Genomic DNA, 12,968 nt, shown 5'->3' with positions numbered 1-12,968 from the left:
AGTCTTCTCTCTAGGTGTAGATGGCTCTCCTTGTCCCTAAACCTTTGGAACTGGCCTGGATTATCTCATTGTTGAAAAGACCCAAGTCCATCAGAATTTTTCATCCCATAATCTTGTTGCCATGTACAGTGATCTCTTGGCTCTGCTCATTTCACTTAGCATCACTTCATGAAGGTCTCTCCAGATTCTGAAATCATGAAAACACACTGATTGTTTCTTATAGAACAATAATATTCCACAACATTCACATAACATAACTTATTCATCCATTCTACAATTGATGGGCATCCACTCATTTTCCAGTTTCTTGTCACAACAATACGACTGCCACAAATATTTTTGCACGTGTGGGTCTCTTTCAACTGGGTTACTTTTGCTTAACTTCCTCCCTTCTTATTTTTGGATCCAATGATTGGTTTTTTGGAAGGTTCACAATAGATTAATATGTTGTATAATGTAGATAATGTAAAAATAAAATACATCAAAATTTTATTCAAAAATTAATAACACCTATCCTCTATGAGAAAAGATAAGGAGTGAAAGAATATATGTTTCTGAAGACTTACAGATAGAAACAAATTGACAAGTAAGGTAGAGGAGATATCATTTATCCACTATACTAGATACCACAAACAATGTTTGGCTATGGGAGGGCCCTTATTATCTATATTAACTTACTTATATGTTCTGTCCTCCAATGAGAACATAAACTTCTTCAAGAGTCCCCGAACAGTTTGTTGACCATTTCATTTTTGTTCCCTGTCCACAATAAGTAGCATTGTATAGTTGTTTGTTAAAATAAAGTCATGCAATCATGTACTCTCACCGTTGGAGGACAACTCAAAGATGACTGAATCCAACCAGCATGTCACTGTGTCTAACTCATTCCCTACAACATCCATCCAATATTTACTTAAAGACCGCCATGAAATAAGTCTATAAAACATCCAAATTTTTCCCCTGTCTTGCCATCAATAGCTGAAAATCCTATACATTGACATCTATTTGTACAATCCTCCAAGGAACTCCTGAAATCTGACTCCAATGCAGTACTGCCTGTTTCTACCAATCTAAGATATATGAGCTGCAAAGGAACAGACATGGTTATCCTGTGTGCATAAAACATTTTTTTTCCTCTAAATTCCACACACTGCCTCCTTGTCTTTTATCACACCCTAAGTCAAACCATTTGGAGCATCTTGGCTCAGAAAGCAATCTGAACATGCTCTTAAATTAATATTCCCCGTGGAGACACTGTACAAAGGAAATTTAGCAGACACCTTGCCTATATAACATGGCATCATGTCCCCTGTGGAAGACTTGTCAGAAAGATGGCAGAATTGGCTTAGACATGGACATTCTGCATTGACCTACCAAGGTTTGGGGAGAAGACTTTCTCTATTGACTCTTTAGTGGGAACACTTCTGTGTTTTTTTAAATTGTGAACTGAACGCGATTGCGATTTTTCTTTGTTCCCCATTGAGAGAGAGTTCCACCTCCTTTCCCCTTCCCTTTTAGATCATGTGACCCCTAGAAATTCTCCAAAGGCTTTGAATTTTCCCTTTATCCTTTTCCATTCAAGGTGGAGAGAGTGAAGTCCTCAACTTGAATGCTGGTCAGGACATGGACTTCAGGAAATCCAAAAATCTAGGGTGGGAAGTGCAGCCAATTCAACAGGACTATAGACCTGGATTTGGTAGGATTCATCTTCTATAGGAATAGAACAACTGTGAACTTCATTTCCCTTTCCAGAGACTGAACTGGAGTATTGAGTAGAATGTCTGAATGTTTCTTTTTGCTCCATCTTTAAAGTAAATATCCCTATGTGATAGTTAATTGGGATCTAAAGTGGTTAAATGGGACTGGTGCAAGACTCGGTTTCTAGTAATTTAGGGGAACTTAATCAGTGCAAACCATAGAAGATGGCACAGAAGAGCAGCTTCTTAGAGAACTGGAGAAGGGATGGAGGGATGTAGCAGATCAGGCTCTCAGGGGAAAGCCAAGGCAATCTTGTTACCATATCATGTTACAATAATAGTTTATTCAGTCAGTTCCAGTATAAAACCTGAGGTAATCTGAAGAGAAAGTGGGAGTACTAATGGGGGGTGATGGAAAAGTGTACAAAAGAAGGAGCAACTAGATTGAGTTTAGAGGGAAGTGAAGGATTCTGAGAGGAAAAGCTCAAGAGAGTGCATTCCAGGAATGCAGGAAGGCCTGTGCAAGGCCAAGGAAGTGCTAGATCTAATCCAGGTTGGGGAACTGGGGAGTAGTTCAGTTTGACTAGGATGCAGACTTGTTGCTGTTCAGCCATTTCATTGTAGGACACTTTGTCATGCCATGTGGGATTTTCTTGGCAAAGACACTGGAATGGTTGGCATTTCCTTCTACAGCTTATTTTACTGATGGAAAACAGAAGCAAACAGTTCAAGTGACTTCCTCAGGGTCACACAACTAATAAGTGACTAAGGCATGACTTGAACTCAGTTGCTCCTGACTCTAGGCTTGGCTCTCTCTCCTCTGCACCACCTACATAGTCCAGAATGCAGAGGATATTCATTTAATTTAAAGATTATAAAACAAATATTAAGTGCTATCAAACTGGCCCAAGAGGCAAGAAGTTCTAGGTTCAAGTCCTACCTCTGATATATACTGACTGTGTGACCCTGGACAAGTCATTCAGTACCCTTTAAAATTAAAATAAAAAAATCAACCAAGAAAAGTTTACTTTCCTTTTTTAATAGTATTTTTTCTAATTGCATATAAATATATTTTAAAGACACATTTTTTAAAAATTGAATATGGTGACATAAAGACTGCCCAAAATTGTACTTTTAGCTATTTTAGGTGGGATTTCTCTCTATCTCAGTGTCTCTTAGATTACTCCTAATGTCTAATAGCAAATGATGACAGGAAAAAATAATGAAAAATATTGGAGGGATATGGGAAAACTGAGACAAAATATGTTGTTGGTGGATTTATGAACTGGTCCAACCATTCTGGAGAACAATTTTAAACTATGCCCCAAAACCTATCAAACCCTACCTATGCTTTGATCCAGCAGTGTCTCTACTGTGTCTGCATCCCAAAGAGAGAGGAAAAAAGGAGAAGGAATCCACATGGGTAGAAATGTTTGAGGCAGCTGTTTTTGTAGTGGCAAGGAACTGGACACTGAGTGGATGCCCATCAGTTGGGGAATGGCTGAATAATTAATGGCATGTGAATATAATGAAATATTATTTTTATGTAAAACAATGAGCAGGAGGATTTCAGAAAAGTCTGGACAGACTTGTGTGCACAGAAGCTAAGTGAAGTGAGTAGAAAGAACCAAGAGAAGAATGTGGACATCAGCAACAAGATGACATGATGATCAACTGTGATGGATTTTATTGTTGTTTGCTTGTTTTCTTTTTCCTTTCTCATTTTTTCACTTTTTGATCTTTTTTTTCATATACAGCATGATGAATGTAGAAATATGTTTAGAAGAATTGCACATGTTTAACCTATATTGGTGAGTTGTTGTCTAGGCTAGGGGGATGGAGAGAAGAGAGGGAGAAAAATTTGGAACACAACATTTTGCAAGGGTGAATGTTGAAGACTATCTTTGCAGGCATTTTGAAAATTAAAAGCTATTATTAAAAAGAAAAAAAAGAACCAAAAATGCTTTTTTTGGAATAGATAAGAAAACTTCAATAGGAAGACAAAAGTCAAGATGACTGCTAATACTCTGAGGTGTGATGGATGAATTTGCCAGAGTCAAACAGCACCAGCTTCAGGCAGCTTCTTGGCCATTGGAACAAATGCTTTTCATTCACCCATTCCACTGGAGAAGTCTTAATGTGCAGTAGATCCTCCTAACTCACAAATGACTTTGAACCCTTAACATGGTTTACCAGTCTGCTGAAAAGGTTATATTAGGGTGGGGACTCTGCTCCTGCTATAGCTTTGGAACCAGAAAGAATTTGAGACAGAGAATCACAAAAGATGGATGAGGGCTCAGCAAGCCCTTATACCAAATGTGCTTGCCCTCCCAGTAAACCATCTATGTGGTTACACTTGTGGTCCAAATGTGATCCAAAGAGAAATATTTTGGCAGTTACAAAAATTAAATATAGATGTGTTTGGAGGCAACACCAATAGACTTATGAAAATTTACATAAGAACAACCACACTTCAAGAGTCTGAACTGTCTCTCTCCCTATAGGATTCTTTCCTTGGAGAGAATCTAGAACCTTGTTATGTTCTCTCTAGATGATGGAAGCCAAAACACCAGGATCTCTCTTCTCTCAAGCTCTTAACAACACGACCCATTTCATAGATCCAGGATATTAAATCATCAATATCTACCATATAAAGTCATATACAAATGATCTTTGATTACAGAGTTACACAACCAATATGTTTTACAAAATTAGAATTCACATCCTCTTTTAGACAGGGAAGTAGGTAGACCAGAGTAATGAAAGGAGTGCTGGTCGTGAAGGCAGATGAGAGTGGTGGTCTTGGCTTTGGTATTTACTGCATGTCTGACTTTGGTCACTTACTGATTCTGAGTCTCAAATGCCTCATGGATATTATGAAATAATAGTATCTGTGCCATCTACCTCCCAGAGTTGTGAAAATCCATTGAGATAAAGCTTGTAAAGCCATTAATAAAATTTAAAGTGCTATAAAAAGCCATTATTACTGAACATAAAGACAGGAAGGGTAAGAGTCAGGAAGAAGGAGATAAAGGTATTGGATATAATAGTCCAGGTTGACTTTCTATGTCTGAGGGGGTAAAATAGAGTCAGAACTGGAAGGAATTTCAGAGACAATGTAGTTCAATCTTTCATTTAATAGCAGGTTATCCTTGTCCATAATATTTTTGACAAAAAGTTATTCAATTCACCAAATACCTACAGTGTGCAAAATACTGGTTTAAGTACAGGAAAATAAGAGAAATCAGAATCTAGCAAGATAGAGAGAAAACACAGATGCTTGCCTCACTCTCGCTATTTGAGCTGATAATCGTATAGAAGCTCCAGGCCTGATAATGATACAGAAAGGGGGGACGCTAAGATGGCAGAGCACACTGCTGCCTTCTAAGCTCTTCTACCACTCTATCAATACTATTCGAGCCTCAAAAATAGTCTTGACTGCTGCAATTGAACACAGATCAGAGTAGAACATTCTAGCCGAGGCAAGGATAAATCTGCAGCTCAGCCATAACAGGTTGGTTCGAGTCGGCCAGGGGAGATCAGCTCGACTGGGAGGAATTAGGTTCAGAGGAGAGTCTCAAACACAGTGAAGGCACAGTCTCCATACACTTGGAGCCCCAACCAGTAAGGGCCTTTCTTGGGGCAGTCTCATCCTGCATCGGCAGGAGGACGAGCTGGTTAGCCCCAATCTGCGCTAGGGAGAGCTCGTTGACGCCATAGAGCTTTACAGGGCAAAAAAGATTTGCATAAGAACAGAGACAGCTCTAGTGCAGAAGTTTGTGGCTAGTCTGCACTTCTGAAGCTGCCTCAGCGCACATAATACAGTCCCACAAGAGGCTCCGTCCTCGGGCGTGACATTCACCATAGCTCTCTAGCCGAAGGAGACCAAGCTGATAATCACTCAGCCCTACTAACAGTTTGTTAGCCGGCTAGTGCTAGAAGCCATCAGTTGGGAATGGGAAAACTCGCACAGAGCACTTCATACCTGAGCGAACGTACATCTCCCTAATACTGCAGATTGAAGCAGGTAAATCCTAAAGTGCCTAGGAGACCACCCAAAGGCTTTAAAACATGAATTGAAAAGATGAAAAGCAATCGACAGCTTCTACTGCAGAAAAAGAGCTTAGTCGAAACTGAAGAGACCTCAAACAGCCAAAACAATAGCATCAGACGTCCTCCTTAATTGCATCATAGACAGAGACCATAAGAAGTCTCAAAAAGAGCTTAGAAGATAAATGGAAAGTGTTTAAAGAAGCTTACAGAGACGCAACAACTTCCTGAAACTACGATGCATTGAACAAGTAAGAATTTCAGGCAAGTCAGGAAACAAAAATTAGATGAAAATGGAAAAATGAATTACACTACTAAAACACAACTTAGTGAAATGGAAAATCTACAGACCAAAACAATACATTCAAACCAATTGGACATTCCAAACTATGATGAAGAAGTAAAAAGCTATGAAGAATCAATTCTTTAAAAATTCAAGAACTGAACAATTAATTGAAACTAATGAATGCATTGAGAAGCAAGAATCAGTCAAGCAATCGAAAGAAATGACAAACTGAAAAAACCACAAGAATTGTCATACTTCTAAACGATCAGACTGAAATATCTAGGAGAGATAATCTAGATATTGACTCCAAAAACTATTGATGAAATAAGAGGCTAGCTACTATTTTATAAGAAATCACTCCAAAGAACTGAGATGCTAATAGAATCTAGAAGGAAAATAGGGCATTGAAAGATATTCACGAACACAACTTCTGAAATGAAATCCTAAGAATAAACACCCAAGTAATTGTGAGCATATTTCAGTTACCATCGAGAAGAAGAAAATTTAATGAAACAGCCAAAAATTCCATTTAAATTACTAGGCAAATAAGGATACCAAGATCTGGCTGCCTACAATTAAAGGAAAGAAGCCTGATATGATATCTCCGAAGACATAGAACTTAGAGATGACCAGAGAATAAACATACCCATCTGAGAATTGTATCTTCCTAGTTGTGAAGATAGATGGACATTTAATGAATACAAATGAATTCATTTGTTTCTGAATGAAAACCAGAACTAAAAGAAATTGATCTCCAGAATAGAACTCAAGAGATGCAGAAAAGGTAGGAATACTTTGAGATGTATTTCTGTGGATATACAAAGAGGAATCCACATGTATAATTTGATTGTACGTATAACATGAAGGAAACGTAGATATGGAAGGGAATGATGGTCAGAATAAGGTGGAAGAGGGATAAAATGTAGGAAACTTACATCCCAAGAGTAACACACTAGGTAGTTGGCATTTCCACAGAGAAGAAAATAATTGACATTTGTTTTAGAGAAAATTCTCTCTCGCCTCATTAAAAACGGGGGAGAGGAAAAGGAAAAGAAAAAGAGTAATAAGGGAAGGAAGGGGGAAAGACTCAAAGGGGGGGAGGGAGGGATTATAAAGAGGATAAGTATCATGATACAAGAGGGGTACATAAGTTTAAAAGGGGAAAGAGGGTTGGGGGAGGCAATAATAAGTAAAGCACAATCTAGGTTATTAGGATGGCAGGAAATACAGATTTAGTAATTCTAACTGTAAATGTAATGGGATGAACTCCCCATAAAGAGGAGGCAGATAGCAGACTGGATCAAAGTCAGAACCCTACAATATGTTGTTTACAAGAAACACATCTAAAGCAGGGGATGCATATAGAGTAAAAGTAAAAGGCTGGAGCAAAATCTATTATGCTTCAGGTGAAGTCAAAAGTTAGGTAGCCATCCTTATCTCAGATCAAGTAATAGTAAAAATTGATCTAATTAAGAGAGATAAGGAAGAAACTACATCCTGCTAAAGGGTAGCATAAACAACGAAGCAATATCAATATTAAACATATATGCACCAAGTGGTATGGCACTCAACTTCCTAAAGGAGAAGTTAAGAGAGTTGCAAGAAGAAATAGACAAAAAACTGTAATAGTAGGAGATCTCAACCTTGCACCTCAGAATTAGACAAATCAAACCACAAAACAAATAAGAAAGAAATTAAGAAGTAAATATAATATTAGAAAAATTAGGTATGTTGGATCTTTGAGAAAATTGAATGGAGATAGAAGAGAATATACTTTCTTCTCAGCAGTTCATGGAACCTATTCAAAAATTGACCATATATTAGGACATAAAGACCTCAAATTAAATGCAAGAAAGCAGAAATAGTAAATGCTTTCTTTTCAGATCATGATGCAATAAAACTATATCAACAAAAAGTTAGGGAAATAGACCAAAAAGTAATTGGAAACTAAACAATCTTCATCTTAAAGAATGATTGGGTGAAGTAGCAAATTATAGATACAATTAATAATTTCATTCAAGATAATGACAATGATGAGACATCATACCAAAATTTGTGGATGCAGCCAAAGCGGTAATAAGAGGGAATTTTATATCCTTAGAGGCTTACTTGAATAAAACAGAGAAAGAAAAGATTAATGAATTGGGTTGCAAACTAAAAAACTAAAAGACCAAATTAAAACCCCAATCAAATACTAAATTGGAAATTCTAAAATTAAAAGGAGAAATTAAAAATATTGAAAGTAAAAAAACTATTGAGCTAATTAATAAAACTAAGAGTTGGTTCTATGAAAAAGCCAATAAAATAGATAAGCCTTTGAAATCTGATTAGAAAAAGGAGGGAGGAAAATGAAATTAGTAGTCTTAAAATGAAAAAGGAGAACTTTCCACCAATGAAGAGGAAATTAGAGAAATAATAAGGAGTTATTTTGCTCAACTTTATGCCAATAAATTTGATAACCTAAGTGAAATGGATGACTACCTCCAAAAATACAGACTTCAGACTAACAGAGGAAGAAGTAAATTGTTTGAATAGTCCCATTTCAGAAAAAGAAACTAGAACAGGCAATTAAACAACTCCCTAAGAAAAAACTCCCCAGGACCAGATGGATTTATATGTGAATTTTACCAAACATTTAAAGAACAATTGGCCCAATGCTATATAAAATTATTTGATAAAATAGGGAACGAAGGAGTCCTCACCAAATTCCTTCTATGACACAGACATGGTACTGATACCTAAACCAGGTAGGCTGAAAACAGAGAAAGAAAATTATAGACCAATCTCCCTAATGAATATTGATGCTAAAATCTTAAATAAGATATTAGCAAAAGACTACAGAAAATCATCTCCAAGATAATACACTATGATCAAGTAGGATTTATACCAGGAATGCAGGGCTGGTTCAATATTAGGAAAACTATCAATATAATTGGCCATGTCAATAACCAAATTAACAAAACCATATGATCATCTCAATAGATGCAGAAAAAGCATTTGATAAAATCCAACATCCATTCCTATTAAAAACACTTGAGAGTATAGGAATAAATGGACTTTTCCTTAAAATAATCAGCAGCATCTATTTAAAACCATCAGTAAGCATCATATGTAATGGAGACAAACTGCAACCATTCCCAATAAGATCTGGAGTGAAACAGGGTTGCCCACTATCACTCGTTACTATTTAATATTGTATTAGAAACACTAGCTATAGCAATAAGAGCTGAGAAAGAGATTAAAGGAATAAGAATAGGCAATGAGGAAGCCAAATTATCACTTTGCCGATGACATGATGGTATACTTAGAGAACCCCAGAGATTCTGCTAAAAAGTTATTAGAAATAATCCACAACTTTAGCAAAGTTGCTGGTTATAAAATAAACCCACATAAGTCATCAGCATTCTTATATATCACTAATAAAATCCAACAGTCAGAGTTACAAAGAGAAATTCCATTTAAAGTAACTACTGATAATATAAAATATTTAGGAATCTATCTGCCAAGGGAAAATCAGAAACTTTATGAGCAAAATTACAGACCACTTTTAACACAAATTAAGTCTGATCTAACCAATTGAAAATATTAAATGCTCTTGGATAGGGCGAGCAAATATAATAAAGATGACAATATTACCTAAACTAATCTATTTATTTAGCGCTATACCAATCAGACTCCCAAAAACTATTTTAATGACCTAGAAAAATAACAACAAAGTTCATATGGAAAAACAAAAGGTCAAGAATTTCAAGGGAATTAATGAAAAAAATCAAATGATGGTGGCTTAGCTGTACCAGATCTAAAACTATACTATAGAGCAGCAGTTACCAAAACTATTTGGTATTGGCTAAGGAATAGATTAGTTGATCAGTGGAATAGATTAGGTTCAAGGGATAAAACAGTCAACAAATATAGCAACCTAGTCTTTGACAAACCCAAAGATCCCAGCTTTTGGGATAAGAACTTACTGTTTGATAAAATTGCTGGGAAAATTGAAACTAATATGGCAGAAACTAGGCATTGATCCATACTTAACGCCGTACACCAAGATAAGGTCAAAATGGGTTCATGACCTAGGCATAAAGAATGAAATTATTAATAAATTAGAGGAACATAGGATAGTTTACCTTCCTCAGACCTGTGGAAGGGAAGGTTTTATGACCAAAGCAGAACTAGAGATCATTACTGATCACAAAATAGAAAATTTCGATTATACCAAACTGAAAAGTTTTTGTACAAACAAAACTAATGCAGACAAGATTAGAAGGGAAGCAATAAACTGGGAAAATATTTTTACAGTCAAAGGTTCTGATAAAGGCCTCATTTCCAAAATATATAGAGAATTAACTCTAATTTATAAAAAATCAAGCCATTCTCCAATTGAAAAATGGTCAAAGGATATGAACAGACAATTCCTCAGATGAAGAAATTGAAACTATTTCTAGTCATATGAAAAGATGCTCCAAGTCATTATTAATCAGAGAAATGCAAATTAAGACAACTCTAAGATACCACTACACACCTGTCAGATTGGCTAAGATGACAGGAAAAAATAATGATGATTGTTGGAGGGGATGTGGGAAAAACTGGGACATTGATTCATTGTTGGTGGAGTTGTGAACGAATCCAACCATTTTGGAGAGTAGTTGGAACTATGCTCAAAAAGTTATCAAACTGTGCATACCCTTTGATCCAGCAGTGTTACTACTGGGATTATATCCCAAAGAGATTATAAAGAAGGGAAAGGGACCTGTATGTGCACGAATGTTTGTGGCAGCCCTTTTTGTAGTGGCTAGAAACTGGAAACTGAATGGATGTCCATCAGTTGGAGAATGGCTGAATAAATTGTGGTATATGAAAATTATGGAATATTACTGTTCTGTAAGAAATGACCAACAGGATGATTTCAGAAAGGCCTGAGAGACTTACATCGAACTGATGCTAAGTGAAATGAGCAGGACCAGGAGATCATTATATACTTCAACAACAATACTAGATGATGACCAGTCCTGATAGATCAGGGCCATCCTCAGCAACGAGATCAACCAAATCATTTCTAATGGAGCAGTAATGAACTGAACTAGCTATACCCAGAAAAGAACTCTGGGAGATGACTAAAAACCATTACATTGAATTCCCAGTCCCTATATTTATGCACACCTGCATCTTTGATTTCCTTCACAAGCTAATTGTACAATAATTCAGAGTCTGATTCTTTTTGTACAGCAAAATAATGTTGTGGTCATGTATACTTATTGTGTATCTAAGTTATATTTTAATATATTTAACATCTACTGGTCATCCTGCCATTTAGAGGGGTGGGGGGTAAGAGGTGAAAATTGGAACAAGAGGTTTGGCAATTGTTAATGCTGTAAAGTTACCCATGTATATATCCTGTAAATTAAAGGCTATTAAATAAAATAAAAAAAAAAAAAGAGAAGATACAGAAAGAAGGACTATCTTCCAGTCATTTTGAATGTGTGGGATAGAAAGTAGGAACCAACTATTTGAAAGGCAAAATGACCATGCCTTGGAGGCTGTGATAGGATCTAAATCAAAAGGAGGAATTTTAGCAGAAGGCAAATGCAGTTGGGGCAGGTGGAATTGAGATGAAAAAAGAGTCTATCTCACATACAATTGTGCTCCATTGGCAGAAATAATATGGGACCCAGAGCTCCAAACACTAAGAGAATGTGGTAATGGGGTGAGTGTTTAGCCTGTAGACAAGGGGTTATAGTAGCTTAAGCCCAGGGTCAAGACTTCTAGAACAAAGGGACCCTCATGGGAATTGGTGGCAACCTGAGCCCAGATACTTATCTGAGGAGGACCAAGCTCGAGGACTGCCACAGGGACTGATCATGTCTCTGGAACTCTATGCTCTGGGAATAAACCCCACCACTCTGGCCTAGTTGTTGCTCTGTAGGGAATATTTTGCCAGGCTACCATTGCTCATATATTCACAGACATTCATTCTCTCGATCCTGCTGAAGAAAAGACAGTAGCCTGTGAGACTCTCCATAGAGCTGAGAGTCAGGGGATGCATGAACACTTGGGATTTTTGCCTGGTTGTGTGTCTAGAATAGGACAAGGGAGTCTCTAATTCACAGAAGTGATGAAGAGAAAATACTAGGGTAAGTGAATATTTGCCACCCCAGTCTGTGTGTGGAGCCCTGTCAGTCTGAGAGGCTCTGGCCCAGTGTGATACTGCTTTGGGGGAACAAGGATAAGAGACTTGGGTCTGATTTCACAAGTTTCTTTTTTCTTATTTAAAGGGACAAGCCTTCTTTCCTCCTCTTCCCATATCCACTACTGAAGCTCACAAGAACCACTGGATTGGGTTCTCTATAGTCAATTGAGTCTAAGTGGGTAGCTCGTTCCCAGGGAATGCCTTCTCCCCTAAAGCTTCATCCAGTTAGTTGCCAGAGCTGGTCAGTTCTACCTCCTATCCTGTCCACCCTGCTTTTCCCATTTAAATCCTCTTTTTCATTGTTATAAACACCAGGGTTGAGTCTCATCTTCTTTCACCTATTGTACTAATTCCTGACTAATCCCTGTGGCTCCAGTTCCTCCCTTCTGTACTCCATCTTCCAAGCAGCTACCAAAAAGTTCTTGCTAATGGAAAGGTGTAATCTTCTCACCCCGCTGCTTAACAAAAACAACAACAGGGACTCCCTCTACTCTCCAGAACAAATTACAAACTTCTGGGGAAGATCTAACATGAAAGACTCCCAGCCTATCTACAACATCTTACAAACTCTACCTCTTAATATTTTGAATATCTTCCACTCAAACTAGTTTCTAATAGTTCCATAGTTTTTTCTTGATCTTCCCAAAGAAAGTTCCCTGTGTCTGGAATGCATCTTTTCTCATTTCTCCCTTCTCTTCCTCCAAGGCCCAGCTTACAGGTCACTTCTTCCATGAAGACATCTCAGGTC

This window comes from Sarcophilus harrisii, chromosome 1, assembly GCF_902635505.1.
Source record: "Sarcophilus harrisii chromosome 1, mSarHar1.11, whole genome shotgun sequence".
NCBI lineage: Eukaryota > Metazoa > Chordata > Mammalia > Dasyuromorphia > Dasyuridae > Sarcophilus > Sarcophilus harrisii.
The sequence above is the reverse complement of the archived record's forward strand: the minus strand, read 5'-3'. Positions refer to the sequence as shown.